Here is a 19121-nt window from a genome sequence, read left to right on the forward strand (position 1 = left end):
GACTTATCTTTTTCATTTGTTCTTGTGTTTGCCTATTTTCACACTTAGATTGTCTTTCTAATTCATAAGTTCATCTCCCAACTTGGTCTCACAACATGTTTAGGCTTACCTTCAAAAACTACATAATCCTTGAGGGAAAGCAATCTTGATGATAGGAATTGTGCATTCCTCACTAGCATTCAACCTTCAGCTCATAAACTACACATTCATGGAAAGAAGCCCAACACTGAGCCCAAAAACTGCGCAACCCTCACTAAGCTCAGAAACTGTGTAGTGCACACTAAGTTGCAAATTTTCCCGAACTGGGTAGTCTTTCCCAGCAGTGTGCATGGAAAGTTCCCCCCCTAAAAAAGAAACAAAAATAATTGGAAAAAATCATCCCTATCATATAGTGATCTATTTTTAATATCTCTAAGGAGAAATCTTGCTATTTTTAGAAGTTATTGCCAAGTCTCACTTTTTCTTTGATTTTAGGCATGTGCGTCATAAAACCATATTTGCTCAAATATAGTTATCTAAAACCTCTAGATATCATTTTCAGATTCGATCCTAAAACTCTAGCATTCCCGAAGAGATTAAGGAACCTTCAGCGGGGTCATCCTTGCTTTTCTATGTGAGTTTTGCTTTTATCGTCTTTTGCCGCCTTTTTATTGCTTTTTTTTGTTTCGCTTGTGTGAGCATTTTTTTCTTATTTATATTCATGGTTTTTGGCGTTTTAACTTGTTTTAGCTTGTATAATTTTTTTTTAAGTTATTGCTATCTTTTCATAAGTGTCACATCAGTTTTCCTTTTTTTCACTAATGGTTGTCATTGCGGCGACTCTCCTCACATGCTTGATTGTCATTTTGTTTTTCAGTCACTACACTTGATCTACATTGATTCACTCATACTTAGATAGTTTTATGTTCAAGCTCACATCATCATTCACTTCTGTTTGTTTTTCACACTTCCACTATGCGGAATTGCACTTGCTTTGACTGAATATCACCTTGCCCAACCAGGTACTACACAATCCTAAGGTTCAAGCCACAAGCTCGGGCTTTGAAACTGCATAGTGCACAATATAGGTTGGCTCCAAGTGTGAACTATGTAGTTCCAGGGGTCACCTTGTCACCTTGGCCAATGAGACTGTGTAATGCGCAATCTCTGTCAATCTCTGCCCAGGCTGGGACTACACATTGTGCAGTCCCAAGCCTTAAGCTTCATCCTTGGCTACTAGTACTACGCAATACGTAGTTCCTACATACATCTAGTCCCTCCTTCCAATCAAAATTGTGCAATCCTTCTCTCCAGTTTCCTAACTTGTTTCTTGATCATGATTTTAAGGTAGATTTTCTAGAGCTAATGTTTGCTTGCCATGAGTGTCATTTTTGTCCCACAAGTACAACAATTTTGGAGCACCTCTCCAGCAGTCGCTATTACCATGGTAGCAAAGAGAGATGCTTCAAAAGATACCATTGAAAGCATTACTAGGGAATTAGTTGAGCAAGCGCTAGTTAAATTTCCAATATATGCGAACATTTAAATGTTTATAGAAAAGGAGTCAACACTAACATGGTAGCAATTCCAATAGCAGTAGTAGAAGGCAACAATCTAGTACAAGTTCATGGAAAGTGAATGGTTTTTGAAAGAATAGAGGGAGAATAAAGCTGCAGAGTGAAAGTAGATTCAATCCTTATGCAAGCAACTTTAGTATTGGAAGCAAATGAGAAGTAGAGGAGACAGAGAGTAGAGAGGAGGAAGAGAGAAAAGCAGAGCTTACATGAAGAATAACTAATATTGAAGAAAGCATAACAAGAACTAAAGGAAGAATGATAGTTTAGGAGGAAATAATAGGAAGTGAAGAAAAATCAGGAATAAGAATAAAGGCAAGGCACGATGGTAGAAGAAATAATGCCAATTCAAGTTAAAGAGAAAAAACAAAACCAGCCAGCAATAGAGGGAAAGAGCAAATAGATGCAAGATCGAGAGCTTGCTCAGCTGGTCGAATATTTTATTGAAGTTGCAGACATGAAGTTGGGACTATAGATGTAGGATGAAGATATTGATTTGATGTTGAATGCATCATAGGTCATCCTTTAGTCTCCACCACCTCCAGCCATAGAGTTAGCCCCGAGCAAGGAAGGTAAAATACTTCCCCTCGATGATGATCTGGTAATGGACGTGTACAATTTGTCATATAACGAACTTTAGGTGAGAATTGTACAAACATGGAGAAAGCATTTTCAGGATGATCATGCATCCCGTGCATTCATTAGAGAAAGGGTGATAGTGGTGGACACTAGTAAGAATCCAAATTCCATTATCGAAGCCGACTTGGCCTTTTCATGTGCAACAATATCAAACACTCAATATTTGATGACCAATAATAAGAAATTGGCACAAAAATTACAGGCTACCTGATGAGAGATAGAATAGCTCTGCACAATAGCAAAGAACCTAGTATCTGCATAGGTCTACTTTGGGGAAATGAGAGAAGAGATAGTCGGTGAAGTATCAACACTTGGAGAGACCATGTGGGACCCCTATGAGGAGCTCATGACCATACATAAGGAAGTTGTCCCCTTGCATAGGTTGTAGAATAGAGTAGGAATTTTTCAATACTCTTAGGAATGTGCAAACTCCCATCATCTCCATGCAAGAATGGGCAATGTGATACAAAGGGGCACCACTTTCTTTGGTAAAGAAGATGAAGCTGTGGGTAGAACTGGGGAAATCAAGAGTTTGAACGTTGATTCAAAACCTCAAGTAGCTTGCACCATTCATTGTAATCATTCAGGCCTCATATGTATGGTTGTACAATAGTTTGGATTTCATGGTGAGAACCCATAAGATCCCATCAGCTAACTCACTTACTGAAGCTAAAAGCAGACACCAAGTCAGGAAGGATATTGAAGAGTACTTGGAGTAGCTCATACAGGTTGCCACCAAGGAGTATTTAGAGCTGAAAAAACATGCAGAATTACATCAGTGATCCTGTCCAAATCGGAACCATGTTGCTCTTGTTAGAGAAAGAAGTTAATATTGGTTCCAAATCATTGTACCCATATGTTATGGAAGCTAGAGTCCTCTTCCATCCTGACAGCATCATGTAGTTTGGGGATGTCATCACATAGTACCAAGCTTGGCATTAATACGTGAATGAGAAGCATAAAGTGGAAGTTTCCAAGCTAGGGTGTTCCCAAACTGAAGCATCATAGTGTTTTGCCTTGTTAGGTTGTCAAGTTGTCTCTACCCTATTTTTTCCTAGATGGGTATGAGTGTAAATTGTAATATTATTTGTAATTATGTTGTAAGTGAAATTCCAAGTTTCAATGTTGGAATATGGAGGGTCGTGATGTAATGTAATGAGTCATTTTATAAAGAAGTTGAAGAGTCATGAGGGTAGTCCAAAGATCATGAAGGGGAGTTTAAGAGTCAGCCCCTCTTGTTATAAATAGAACCTCATAACTCATGTAAGGGGCTTTTGGGAACTAAAATTTTGGCTAGGGTTAGGGTTAGAAAAAGATTGGGAGTATTGTGAAGAGCATTGGCTTCTCCATAGTGTAGAGCGAGTATACTTCTTTGGAGGAGAAAGTGTTCTTGACTGTAATATTCCACTATTGGGGCTAGTGGTCATCAATGGTATATGTATGAATGAAACTTTCACTTATAAAAATAAAATCAGATCCAACATGCTTTCATGCATATGTTGTGAATATAAGAGGACTATTTTTGTTATATTTTCACTGTATGCTATTTAACTTACGCTTATTCTTATGAACTATTTCATTTTCATTTGTATGAATCTTATTGAATGTGTGTTGTTGTATTAACCCATTATTTTAACTTATGGACTATTCCACATCTTAGCTAGTGATTTGATTCTACTCATGTATTCATTTCAAGCTGCATACTATTACAGGCTTCCAAGGTGTGCACTTCCTTTTCCCCTCTTGTGTTGGAACTTGCATGCATCACACTTGACTCTCCATGGGGTCACACACTTGCTCTCACCCATAGTTATCATACTCCCCCCTGCATGTTTTCGCAGTCAAGGAATAACATTATCACCTACTACTAGGACTCTTACTGTAAACGGTGTGAGGTCTAGTTGGGACTTCATATTAGGGAGATCACTTGAGTGTTAGTGGGTCCAACATTGTCAACAAATCTGCACCAAATATCCTGTTGGGTCCCTATAATACTAGTGATTACCCCATTACTATTGTTGTTATACCCCTTATTTATATTGTTGTGCCCCCATTACCCCCATATTGTTATCAATATGCCCATTGAATCCCTCTATTGTTATTTTTGTGGCTTTATATTATTATTGTTAGGTCGGCTGGATTATACTGTGACTCCATAGACTCCTATATATAGAAAGGAGGTTTTGTCATTTGTATCATCCAAGAATTGTTCATTTATGTAATGTAAAGGAGGTTTCCCCCTCGAAGAGGCTGAATTCTAAGGCGTGGATTTCTCTTTTCTATCTTTTTGTGAGTTGGTTTCATAACATTTGGTATCAGAGCTTTGGATTCTAGGGTTTCGCTGCTCCAAACAGGTCATCGTGGAATTTTCGCTATAACTTTTTTCTGTGACGTTTCAGAAGTCGCAAAAAAAACCCATTTGAGAAGAAATCGCATTGAACCTTGGGTCCAAATTTCAGAGCTTTTCGCACGATATTTTCGGAGATATGATCTCAGGAAGTTGGTCTTTTTGCAGACTCCTGAATTACACTCAAAACAGGTGACCTGGGGAAAATCGTCATAACTTTCTTTCTGAGCATCGGATTGAAATTTCGTAAGAAGGTACAGAAAGAGGACGGACTGTAGTTTTCGTTTATATATGTTTTAGAGTCAAATGTTGAAACAGTGGCACGTGGCACTTCATACAAGTTCGCTCTACTGAACTAGTCTATAATCAGGTCACTGCGGGAGATTGGGCATAACTCTTTCTTGGAGAATCCAATTTGGTTCAGACTAGTGGCATTGGAAAGAGGACATAGAAGGCTACTACAGGTCACAATTTCAGAACTGGATGATTCAAAATTACAGAGATACATCAGATTCAATATCAGGCTTCTACAAAGTAAAAAAAAGGTGTGTAGTTTTTATTTTTTATTTTTGCATAAGCTTGGTTTGAAGGAATTCAAAGGGCATAGTAAAGCATTATTATCGGTAACTGATGCCCCGAGGAAAGAAAATGCAAACACCTAGTAAGGAACCTGAAAGCTCTAGCATGACTCATGAAGAAGAGGAAGAAATGCTACATGATATATCAAAATTACAAGAACAAGTGCAACAAATGTCACGCTCACAAAAGCTAACAGATGCTAAGATAAATGGCGTGGAATCTAAGATAAAGGGCATGGAAGCTAAGATGGATGATATGAAGACAAATTTGAGGATAGATTTGAAAACAAACATGGCAGATTTGAAGACAGATTTGACAAATTTTCTACAAGAAATACTTACTAATGGTGAAAAGGTTGTAAAGGAAACTCATGATGTGAACAAAAGAAATGTTAATCATGATTCCATAGACTCTAATTTTGGATCAAAGACCCACCATATTCCAAAAATCGATATGAGGAAGTTTGATGGCAAGGATCCCGCCACATGGATATTACAGATGGAGCAGTTCTTCGATCTCAATAATGTGCAAAACACACAAAAGGTACGTATGGCAACTTTATATTTGGAACCAAATCAATTTGTATGGTATCAATGGCTTTGCTCTCGTAAAAAATTTATCACTTGGGCAATTTTTACGGAAGAATTGATAGCACATTATGAGGATACAAAAAGCAACACTTTTTTTAGCCAATTGATAAGTCTCAAACAAAAGGGTTCAATAATGGAGCACATTGAGGAGTTCCAAAAATTGAACATAAGGGTAAAAGATATTCCAGAGCAACATAGGATTGATGTGTTCATAGGGTCTTTAAAGGATAATATCCAACATGATGTTCGACTTTGGGAACCTGATTCATTAGAGAAGGCATTCAGGTTAGCAAGAAAAATGGAAAGCAAAATTATGGCAACAGGAAGCATACCACTCACAACTATAAAGACGGAAGTGCAGTTGCTCCTAGTTTTCCACAACCTATAAGGTTGACACCACAACAATTGGAAGAAAAAAGAGCAAAAGGGCTTTGTTATAGTTGTGATAGCAAATACACTAAAGGTCATAAGTGTGCTGAGAAGAAATTATTCTACATAGATTGTGAAGAGGAAGAAGAAAAGGAGCAAGAAAGGTCAAAAGAACATGATATGTTCCAGGAACAAAGCCTAGATGAAGAACAAATAAATCCGACCATATCTTGTAATGCATTGGTGGGAATTACCACTCCTCAAACCATCAAGATAAAAGGACAAATCAAGAAGAAAAAGGTAATAGTGTTGATTGATTCAGGAAGCACCCACAATTTTATTCATTGTAGGGTAGCAAAAGAATTGAATTGCTTCCTATATCCAGCACCAGAGTGTCAAGTGATGATTGCAAATGGAGGAACAATAAATTTCTCTGGAAAGTGCCATAATATCAAGCTATCCATGGGAGAATATGTATTGACTAGCCCAATGCTTTCCATTCCAATGGGAGGTGTTGATGTTGTACTAGGAGTCCAATGGCTACAATCCTTGGGTACAATAGCTTTTAATTTTCAAGAACTTTTCATGAAATTTTCTATGGAAGGAAAGGAAGTTGAATTAAGGGGTATTGCAGGGAAACCAGGAAAGATAATCAGCTCTAATGGTATGACAAAGCTTCTAAAAAAGGAGCAAAGGGGTGTAATTGCACAATTATGTTCGCTAGATGTTTCCACATTAGAATCATCTATTTCTCCAGATCTCCAAAAAGTCCTGGACAATCATTCCAAGGTATTTGAGACTCCCAAAGGTCTCCCACCTATGTGTGATCATGATCATGCTATTCATCTGATTCCAGGAAGTGTTCCTCCAAACATCAGGCCGTACAGATATCCCTATGTCCAAAAAGGTGAAATTGAACGTATGGTTGCAGAAATGCTAGAGGCTGGTATAATTCAATCGAGTCAAAGTTCTTTCTCTGCTCCAGTAGTATTGGTGCACAAGAAGGATGGATCATGGTGCATGTGTCCATATTATAGGGAGCTCAACAAGCTCACTATTAAAGATAAGTTCCCCATTCCTGTCATTGATGAATTACTGGATGAATTGCATGGATCAATTTACTTCACCAAGTTGGATCTTCGTTCAGGATATCATCAAATCAGAATGAAGACTGAAGACATTCCGAAAACAACATTTAGAACTCATGAGGGTCATTATGAATTTTTGGTCATGCCTTTTGGCCTTACCAATGCACCTTCAACATTTCAAGGTTTGATGAATTCAATTTTCAAACCATTCCTTAGAAAATTTGTGTTAGTATTTTTTGATGATATACTTATCTACAACAAGTCTTGGAAGGATCATGTTGAACATGTTGACAGGGTGCTACAACTATTGGAGGAGAAACAATTATATGCCAAAAGATCCAAATGTTTCTTTGGAGTCCAGGAGGTGGAATATTTGGGTCATATTGTATCTCATGAAGGAGTTAAGGTAGACCCTACCAAAATTAAAGCCATTAAGGAATGGAAAATCCCCACATCCATAAAGCATTTGCGCGGATTTCTTGGGTTGACAGGGTATTATCGCAAGTTTGTTAAGAATTATGGGAGAATAGCAGCACCTCTAACAACATTATTGAAGAAAGATGCATTTTCATGGACTCCGGAAGCAACAAAGGCCTTTGAACATCTTAAAGAGGCAATGTGCCAAGCACCGGTCTTAGCTACACCGGACTTCACAAAAACCTTTATTGTGGAATGTGATGCTTCAGGAAATGGAATTGGTGCTGTTCTAATGCAAGATGAAAGACCCATTGCTTTTGAAAGTCATCCAATCAAGGGAAAGTTTCTAAGCAAAGCTATTTATGAGAAGGAAATGTTGGCAATACTCCATGCACTTAAGAAATGGCGACCCTACCTAATGGGAAGACACTTCAAGGTAAAAACGGATCATGATAGCCTTAAATACTTTTTAGAACAAAGATTATCCTCTGAAGAGCAACAAAAGTGGGTCACAAAGATGTTGGGTTATGACTTTGAAATCATCTACAAAAAAGGGAAGCAAAATGTGGTGGCAGATGCACTCTCAAGGAAGGATGAGGATGTGGAAGCATTGTTGTGCGCTATTTCTATTATCCAACCAGATTGGATAAATGAAGCAAGGGAGGAATGGAAGAATGACGAAGAAGTGTGGGCACTTATTCGAAAGCTACAACAAGATTCCAGTACGTCTGATACATTTAGCTGGAAAAATGATTCGTTATGGTACAAAGATCGCTTATACCTCTGTAAGAATTCCCAGCTAAAACAAAAGATTCTTATGGAATTGCACACTTCTCCCTTAGGAGGGCACTCAGGATTTTTAAAAACTTACCACAGGGTTAAGAAGGAATTTTTTTGGGATGGCCTTAAATCAGATATTCAAAATTTTGTGGCAGAATGTTTGGTTTGCCAACAAAATAAAGTTGAAACAATTAAGACACCGGGTCTATTACAACCTTTATCCATTCCAAGCCAACGTTGGGAGGAGGTATCAATGGATTTTATCACAGGTTTACCCAAGTCTGAGGGAAAGAGTGTCATCATGGTGGTAGTTGACAGACTTACCAAGTATGCACACTTTTGTGCATTATCACATCCATTTAAAGCCAGTACAGTTTCTACTGCATTTATGGAAACAATTCAAAAGCTACATGGAAACCCAAAGATTATTGTAAGTGACAGAGATCCCATTTTCACTGGAAATTTTTGGACACAATTATTTTCTTGTCTTGGTACTCAGTTAGCTCATAGCTCATCTTATCATCCTCAATCTGATGGGAAAACTGAGATAGTAAACAAATGTTTGGAAGGATATCTTCGTTGCTTTGTATCTGATAAACAGACACAATGGGTCAAATGGTTGCCTCTGGCTGAATGGTGGTATAACACTTCCTTTCATACAACAACAAAAATGACCCCATTTATGGCACTTTATGGGTATCAACCACCATCCATCACATCATATTTAAGAGAAAATTCTAAGGTTTAGGCATTGGAACATCACATCGAACATCAACAACAAGTCCTCCAACTCTTAAAGGATAACCTCGTGTTGGCACATAATAGAATGAAACAACAGGCAGATCAACATCGCAGTGAAAGAAGTTTTGATGTAGGTGATTGGGATTCCTACGGCTACAACCATATAAGCAAATGTCCCTCAAGCAAGCTAAGAAGGATAATAAATTATCACCAAAGTATTATGGTCCGTACAAGGTGTTGCAAAAGATTGGTACTATGGCATACAAATTGGAGCTTCCTGCAGCTTCTCGATTGCACCCAGTTTTCCATGTTTCATGCTTAAAAAGGGTTATAGGCGCCAAGCTCCCACTTCAAACAATATTGCTAGAACTTGACGAGGAAGGAAAAATTATATTGGAACCGGAAGCAGTTATAGAAACAAGAACTCGACAGCTACGAAATTGATCAATTTCAGAGTACCTTATCAAGTGGAAGAACTTATCCGCTGAAGATTCCACATGGGAGGATGAGAATTTTATGCAGAAGTATCCAGAACTACTCAAGCATTGAGGACAACACTTTTTTGAAGGAGAGAGGCATGTTGGGTCCCTATAATACTAGTGATTACCCCATTACTATTGTAGTTATACCCCTTATTTATATTGTTGTGCCCCCATTACCCCCATATTGTTATTAATGTGCCCATAGAATCCCTCTATTGTTATTTTTGTGGCTTTATATTATTATTATTAGGTCGGCTGGATTATATTGTGACTCCATAGACTCCTATATATAGAAAGGAGGTTTTGTCATTTGTATCATCCAAGAATTGTTCATTTATGTAATGTAAAGGAGGTTGCCCCCTCGAAGAGGCTGAATTCTAAGGCGTGGATCTCTCTTTTCTATCTTTTTGTGAGCTAGTTTCATAACATATCCTCTATATCCTATACAATAAAAACATTAGGCACATGAGGTATGATAATCACCTCAAACTTTCCTAAGAAATTCTAAGGCTAAGAAATACATTATTAAGTGTAGAATAAGAGGTTAAATGAGATTAGGAATGGCTAGACAAGCCTTTAATTGTACCTAATTTGGATGTCCATCATACCCACTACTGAAACTATTTCTCATCCTTTGAGTAACCTAAGCATCTTATTTTCTCTATTGTTCTTCATGTATTCCCCTGATTACTTCTCTAACATCCCATGCTATGCTAGATATGATTGCCACTACTAGAATTCCTCAATATATTTCCATTCCTTTGTTCCCTCCTCTTGACTTAGAGGTTCTTTAAGGCATAATAGTAAAGGAGGATTAAATTTAAGCCCAATATAGTGGGCTCCAAGTCTATAGATGATTATATTTTACAAGGGATTTCTTGGCTAATGTAGCTCTCAGCCTATCAACTGAATGATATTCCTTGGTTCTCATACTATAAGGCAATGTGTTCCATCTTCTTTGATAGGCATGCAGGATTTCTTCTCCCAATAGTATAAATGTATCCTCAAGGTGGATGATTTCCTCTTCAGGTCTTTTCTTATAAACCAATCCAATTTTTGGATCTTTTTCTATCAGCTAATGATTGGAAATGAGGAGTATAGGGGTTGGTGTCTACCCTAATCCATAGTGGCTTCTCCATTTCTTTGGATAATTTATTCTTTACCTCTTCTTCCATAATCTCTTCATGCCTTAGCCATGAGGCAAACTCCATTAGTTGTACATCCCCCAAATGAAAATTGGGGTTGCACACAGTCATGTCAAGAAGCACCAAGTTATGCATATAGAATTCTACAATATGGGTCCTATCTTCATGCTTCTCTGTAGGCAAAAATCAATAATTTTTCTTACATCTTGTAAGGGTAGGAGACCCTTTTTTGTGAGCATTTTAAGCTCAAATTGACACCATTGTTCCTTTTTAAAGGAAGAAATTTTTTTTTATGGTTGTCTACAACTCAAAGCTTCCACAAAAATATGTTCTATAATTCCTAAGTTGGTATCAAGAGATGCAACCTGAGTTTCTCTCACTTGCAGGAGCCTTTGGGATTGTTGTATCTAGAATACTAACTACATGTTTTCCTTCTCTAAATGGTCCCTTCTATTGGCTCATCAAATCTAAGGAGTTTCATCTCTTCTCTCATAACTTTTGTTTGTTCCTCCATCCTCCTAATGTCATCAATCCCTTTAGATTTTGCAATTTTTTCCACCTATGGGTTTTGGTTTTTTATTTTTAAATGTCAAGTAATAATAGAGGTGCTAGATGAATGGGGAGTACCTTTCCTACCTCAATACAGGAATAAAAAGAGGAGCACCCTTCTGGCACTTCTTGCAGTTGTATTGTTTGTCGTTGTAACCCAATATGTTGCTCTTGTAACCTTGTTGTGTGTTCTCGTACAATTTCTAGTTCATCCTATAACATTAAAATTTGGGTGCTTAGCCCTACTAGCCATATTTGTAATTCATTTCCTTTGTATTATGTGGGAGTTACCATTTTTTTCGCTAGATTATTCCTTTATTTCTCTTGGGGGTCGTCCTTATGAAGGGTAGGATATTTATCTATGGTGATTGGAGTGGGAGACAGAGGTTTGGGTGTGACAATAAAATTTACCCTAGTGTTCTTCCCCCTTCTGTAGTAGACATGAGGTTCCTTAGACTTACCCACCTCATGTTTTTTTGGGATACCGAGAGTTATCAAATTAGAAGCTACTTCTTCTTGGGTGAGTGTTATATTCTTTCCACGACTAGCCCCATGCATGGGGGGGACACAGTGGGGTGACAACCCTCGTGTTTGTTGCGTCGAGTGCAGTTGGGGGGGAGGGGTCATAAGGGGATGATAGCCCCCCTTGTCGGGGGGTTTGGTGGGGGGGAGCGTATTCCCCCTCTCTGGGGTCTAGGGCAGTACCCTAGGGAAATTTTTTTTGGACCCTCTATTAGGTGGGCGAACCTACATATGGTTTTTTGCATGGTTTTCGCACATGGTTTTGGGCATGATTTTTTCTGTCCATGATATTTTGCAAATCTTGCCAAGGGAACTACGATTATGCTCTAATCCAAGATTAATGGATTGGGTCTTATGGATGAGTCAAGTTGTATATATATATATATATATATATATATATATATATATATATTATATTGTAACATTGAAAGGAATACAATGAAAAATCAATCTTGTAGTCCCAATTTTGGGATCCAAGGGAAAATCTTTGTGTATATATGTTTTATGTTTTATTCTCTAACCATGATTTATTTTCTATTTTTTAGAATTCGTATGCAAGTAATTTTTGTACGGGGTTAAAACCTACATTTGGTATTAGAGTTGTTTTAGCTTCAAGGCAATGCCTTTGTTGTTGAGGATTTTTCTTGGGCTCGCGGTAGACCCTGTTCAGTGGGAGATCTATGAGATCAATTATTGTAGTGAAAGAAGATGGCGAGCTTTAGAAATATAGAGATCAAGAAATTTAATGGTCATAGTTTTGAGTTGTCGAAAATCAAGATAGAGGATCTTCTAGTGGATAAATATCAGTGGATCGTGTAAGATTTAGGTATTAAACCAATGACAATTTTTGATGAAGACTAGAAGAAGTTGGATCGGAAGGAAGATAGAACAATTAGATTGTGTATCTTAGATTCAGTATTGTTGGATGTATCAAGGGAAGATTTGGCGAAGGCTTTGTGGGACAAGTTAGGGACTTTGTACCCATATAAGCCTCTGGTGAATAAACTGTTCCTACGGAAAAAGTTGTATAACTTGAAGATGAAGGATGGAGACTTGGTGACAGAGCATATAAATGCCTTTAATACTGTGGTAAGCCAGTTTTTATCTGTTGATATAACAATTTTAGATGAATATACATGCATCAATTTTTTGTGTTCTCTGACAGATTCGCAAGATAGTCTGGTTGTTGCAATAGGTAGCAATGCATTTGCATTGCAATTTGATGAAATAGTCTCATCCTTGCTGTCGGAGGAGATGAGACGGAAAAATATGGGGGGCCAGAATGGTGATGCCTTTTCTATACAAGGACGGTCTTAGAACAGAAACAAAAATAAATCCTCGAGTGGGAGATCTAAATCTAGAGGGAGATCTAAATCTCTAGGAAAACTTGTAAAGGTGTGCTGCAAATGTGGAAAGGAAGGGCACTTCAAAAAGGACTATAGATCTAAAGCTCTTGAGAAAGGAAAGGGAATTGATGTCCTCTTTATGTAGAGGCTAAAGCCACCTCATATAAAGGTGGGGATGTGTAATCGGCTTCTTCTTTAGGTACACATGTAGATCATGAGGCATGGTTGATTAACTCATGTGCATCCTTTCACTTCACTCCCCATAGGGAGTGGTTTTGCGAGTATGATAAATATGATGGTGGTGATGTCTTCTTAGGGGATGAAAAGAAGGGTAGAATCATTGGTCGTGGAAAATTCATGTTGAAGTTGTAAGGTGGAAGGATTATAACACTTCTGGGTGTTCTACATATTCCTGCATTTGCCAGAAATCTAATTTCTATAAGCAAGATGGATGATGTAGGTGTAAAAATAGTGTTCAAGAAAGATACCTACAAGATGGTTAGGGGAGCACTAGGATTGATGTGGGGAGTTTGGATTGGAACTTTGTACAATATTCAGGGTAGCAATGTTATTGATGGGTGCAACAATTATGTGGTTCCTGAAAGTGGAGTAGAGTAGTTACCGAGTGGTTCCTGAAAGTGGTTCGAGTGGTTACCGATGGTGAGGAAACCAAAAAACAACAAAGGTTTTTTCAAGTATGTGTCATCCGTTATGTCTATTGTGTATAATTTCTTGGATGGTGAGCCTATATATTGAGCTCCTAAGTTCCTATGGGAAACATTGTAGTTCAGTATTGACACAAGAGTGTGTGATTGTTACCTCTTTTATGAGTAACACAATCATAAGGGTAATAATATAGCTTTGAAGAAAGAACATATCATTTTCCCTCATTTTTGACTCAGTGCATCTTCTCGATGGTGTAAAGTAGAGATTTAATGGTGACAAATTACTACTAAGAAAGTAGTTATGAAATTTACCCTCTCTCATGAGGTGGGGCCATTTTTGATCAGGACAAGGAGCATCCTAAATATAATGGAGAATACACCAAAAGGATTCAAGTTATAGAAACATGTGTAGGAAAATTTGACCCACATAATATCATATATGAAAGAAGAAAGGCTAAGGAAAAAGCGGAACATCAACATGACCCCAAACGCATAGTAGAAAACTATGCTAATAAATCCACATGGGATGAGGTCAAGGAAATTTTACATCATATAAAATCAATCACAACCCACCTCTTTGGAAATAAAGAAGCACATCAGAGCTCATGGATATAGATCAATCAAAGGAACATATCTCCAAGAGGGTCAAAGGAAAAGATGCAAAGGGAGACGATGAAGATGTTATGAAACTAGCTCATATAAAGATAGAAAAGATAGATAAATGACTTCAAAATCATCCTCTTTTAGGGGGAATCCTCCTTTAAATTACACAAATGAATAATTCTTGGATGATACAAATGACAAGACCTCCTTACTATATATAGGATTCTGAGGGGTTATAATATAATTAGAGCCAACATAACAATAATAATGTAAGGGCACAACAATAACAATAGTGGGCTTTTATGGGGCACCATAATAACAATATGGGGACTACATGGGCACAACAATATAATAAGGGGGTTGCACTAATAACAATAAGGGGTTAAACTAGTAGTATAGGGACCTAACACAAGATGAAGAAGATGATGAAGAAGAGGATATACAATTATGATATTTGGTGCTATGTAATAGAAAACTTGCAAGCTCGATTAATGTAACTTTCACTATTGAACACATGAATTTTCTATGTCAACCTCTAAGACAATAAATTTAGGTGAGGTTTATAAGATTGAACAAATTTCAATCATGGAACAACTTCAAGAAATGGCCAAGTAGTTGGCCAAGGAAAGAAAAGGGAGATAATAATAGTTGAGAATGTTCTACTCCCTAGAATGCAATTCAAAAATTATTTGGATCGTGAAAAGGGGATTTTCAAACTAGTCATTTTGTAGTCTAAAGAAGAAATAGTAAATTCCATGGAGGATTATGAGGTCCACTAGATGTTCTTACTAGTCGACCATGTTATGTCCTCAAATCTCATGGAACTAGACATGTAGGTGACAAAGATTATAATGCATAGGTATATTCATAGGATAAATTCCACACCAAAAAAGTTGCAGGAGATGAAAAATAAGGAAACTAGTCAACTGAAGTATGGGAGAATGGTGTGTATATTTAGAAATACTAAGATAAAGGATCTGGATGAAAAAAATCACTCATATGGCTATGCACCCTCATAGATTTAAACAATGAAAATATATGACAATGTATAAGCATAGGGAGATAGTGGCCTTGAAGAAGCAAATGAAGATCCCCGATGCACACCCCATGCAAGCTGATGAGCTAGCATTGGGAAAAAAAGGAGAATCAATAGCTAAAGGAAATGCTCTATGTTATGAGAACAAAGAATAAAGAGTACAAAGACAAAAATATGTTACTAGAAGAAAAAGTTTATGGAATGAGAGAAAATTTATGTCTCGCATCTCAGTCCCACGAAACTCCTGATACTATGGAAGGATAAGTTGAATCAATGGTAGTTTTATATGATGCTAAGAAATTGCAGACTCTACCCTCTAGTCAAGATCAAGAATTAAAGAAGAATCAAGAATAATTGGAGACCAAAAAAATGGAAATGTACCATAAATAAGAGGATTAATAGAATATCAATGTAGAGCTAGATATGTTGAGAAGGAAGCACCCGAGCAAATCCTTGTTCAAAGAAAGATAAGGAATAATCTGGGATAGAATAATGAAGGCAGTGTACAAGAACTAGGAAAACATGAAGCTACTTCAAGAGAATATATACATCTTCATAAGGGCTAATATAAAAGTGAATACAATAAATAATAATATTGGAGACTTCCCCACCAAAGCTGAAATAATAATAGATTTCTTCAATCACATGTCTAAGGAATTCATCACAAAATTAGATACTGATAAATCTATGGTAGTGGTAAGAGAAAACCAGATGAAGTGAAGGAAAAAGATGGTGACAATGGTAAATAAGAAGGAAAAATAAATAATAAAGGAGATACAAAGCTTTAATAACAAGTGTAATAAAGTCTATGGCAAAAGAAAAAAGCCTAGGGCCGAACGGTTGGTCTGTTGAGCTTTTCTCACACTTTTATGAGCAGATAGGCGAAGAAATCACAGAAGTGGTGGAGGAGTCAAGATCAAAGGGAGAAGTCTACAGTCCTTTCAACGCAACTTTCAATCGCTCTCATCCCTAAAAAGGAAGCGCCGGAATCCTTTGAGGACTTCAGACCTATTTCATTATGCAACATCATCTACAAGATAATCGCAAAAGTAATAGCTCTCAGGATCAAACCAATTTTATCAAGGCATATCTCTCCTGAACAATTTGGGTTCCTGAACGGAAGACAAATACATGAGGCAATTGGGGTGGCTCAGGAGGTCCTTCACAGTGTTAAGATGAAGAACAAGAGGGGAGCGGTGATTAAAATTGACCTTTCAAAGGCCTATGACAGGAACTGGACATATATCCGCATGCTCCTAACGCACCTAGGCTTCAAAGTGGACTTCATCAGATGGATCATGGGGTGTATAACGGATGTCAGCTATGCTATCCTCATCAACGGAGCCGCTACCTCTTTCTTCAAAGGACAGAGAGGGTTGAGGCAAGGCTGCCCTCTGTCCCCTCTGTTATTCCTCCTAGTGGCTGAAGGTCTAAGTCAGCTGATTCATAAGAGCAAAAGGGAAGGTAAGATAAATGGTATAGAGGCAGCAGTAAACTTGTTCATTTCTCATTTACTCTTTGTAGACGATATCCTGATTTTTACTAACGGCTCACCCAATGAACTTAAGGAATTAAAAATCATCCTTGAGCTATTTCTGAAAGCTATAGGAATGCAGATCAACTCCAGGAAATCTCAAATCATTGAAGAAGGCTTAAACAGAATTGAAAAGGAGCAGTTCAGTCTTCTCTTCCCATATGATATGTGTAACATGGGCTCTCCTTTCAAGTACCTAGGGTTCTGGCTGAAGCCAAATGATTATAGAAAGGAGGATTGGTCTTGGTTAATCGCAAAGATTGAAGCAAGAATCAGTCACTGGAGCTTCAAATGGCTATCCAGAGCAGGGCGCCTGACTTTAATAAAAACCGTGCTACTTGCCATCCCAGTGTATTGGGAAGCTCTAACTTGGGTTCCAAAAGGAGTTTTGGAGAAAATCAGGAGAATATGTAGCAGATTCCTGTGGGCAGGGACCAAAGAAACCTCGACTCTCCCTTGGGTTGCATGGGAGAAAGTGGCAAGACCAAAGGATTGGGGTGGTTGGGGGATAAAAAGCCTCCCAGACTTCAGACTTTCTTTGGCTGCCAAATCAGGTTGGCGCCTTATAAAGATGGAAAACCTCTGGACAAGAACAGTAAAAAGAAAATATATCGATCCAACCCCCCTGGAAGACTGGATCAGGAACCCAATCAAGACCCAAAAGAATGTTTCTGTAATTTGGAAAGCCACTTTGGAGTCTTTTAAGGTGGTTGAGCAAGGATTAGCTTGGAAGATCGGGAACGGTGAAAAGGTAAAGATTGGGAAGGACCCCTAGGTTGGCTGTAATGGCAACTATGCCCTCTCCCCTGACCTGTTTCAGCACATGGAAGAAAAAGGTCTCCGCTTCCTCAGCCAAGTGGAGAAACCAGGTTTCTCAACCATTTGGGGGCAAGCCTGGAAGAACGGAGAAGAGTTGGAATTGGAGCAAAGATGGTGGATTGAATGGAATGCCTTCACTTAGGAACTCTTCAGGTCCAATGTAAGGCTAAGCGACAGGCAAGATGAGCTCATCTGGGCTCATGCAGACTCAGGGGAATACTCACCAAAGAATGGGTACACTTTCCTTATGACAAGGAAAGGTTGGGGAGATCCGGAGTGGTGGTCGAAACAACTTTGGAAGCTTAAGAGCCCCCCAAAATCTAAAATCCTTTTCTGGTGCATTTTAAGGCGCAAGACCCCAACTTGGGAAATTCTGCAGTCCAGATTCATGCACGGGCCTGGGAGATGCACCTTATGTAAAGCAGAAGTGGAATCCATTAATCACCTCTTTCTTAAATGCCCAGAAGCACTAAAGATATGGTGTGAGACTGGAATTTTATTGAACAAAAAGCTCGTTTGGGAAGGCAACAATATTCAAGAAGCATGGTAGAAGTGGTGGAACGAGCATCCGGATGGGAACCTGCGCAACCTCCCCCTAATCATCAGTTGGGGGATTTGGATAGCTAGAAATAGGAGCATCTTCCAGGACAAAGATACCCCTATAGCACTCATTGCAGTTCAGGGAGCTGCCATCTTTTCTAGCATTCCAGAACCTAAGGAATCCTCCTCCCAAAGAACTGTCCCCGAAGTACAGATCTCAGAAGGAATCCCTTGGGCCTTTTTCGACGGTGCCTCTCAAGATAACAAAGCAAGAGCAGGACTTGTCATCCATGAATCCCCATCATTCTCTCTAAAAGCTTCTGTGGGGTTAGGAATAGGCTCCAATAATTTTGCAGAACTGCTTGCCCTTAAACTCCTTTTATGTTGGCTTATCCAAAGGCACACCCTCTCTATTCAAATTTTTGGGGACTCCCAAAACGTGATCAGATGGGTAAACGGTCAAAGTACATGCAGCAACCAAATCTTAAAACAAATTCTGGGAGAAATTCAAAGACTGAAATCAATGTTTAACAGTTTTTCCATATGTCACATCTACAGGGAAAGAAATGACATGGCGGATAAGCTCTCAAAAGACGGTCTCCAACAGGACCTGGGATGCTGGCAAATAGTAGAAGACGATCATGGACAAATTAGCAGATCGATCCAGCCCCCTTATCAACCTATCTGATTTCTGTGGCAAGAAATTGCTGTTTTTATCAAACAGAAAATGCGTAAAACCTCAAATCCTACAGCTACGATTCCGTAGCTTTTTTAAAA

Source organism: Pinus tabuliformis, chromosome 5_2 (genome assembly GCF_031772625.1).
Source record: "Pinus tabuliformis cultivar Carrire ecotype Pingquan chromosome 5_2, CPIR1, whole genome shotgun sequence".
NCBI lineage: Eukaryota > Viridiplantae > Streptophyta > Pinopsida > Pinales > Pinaceae > Pinus > Pinus tabuliformis.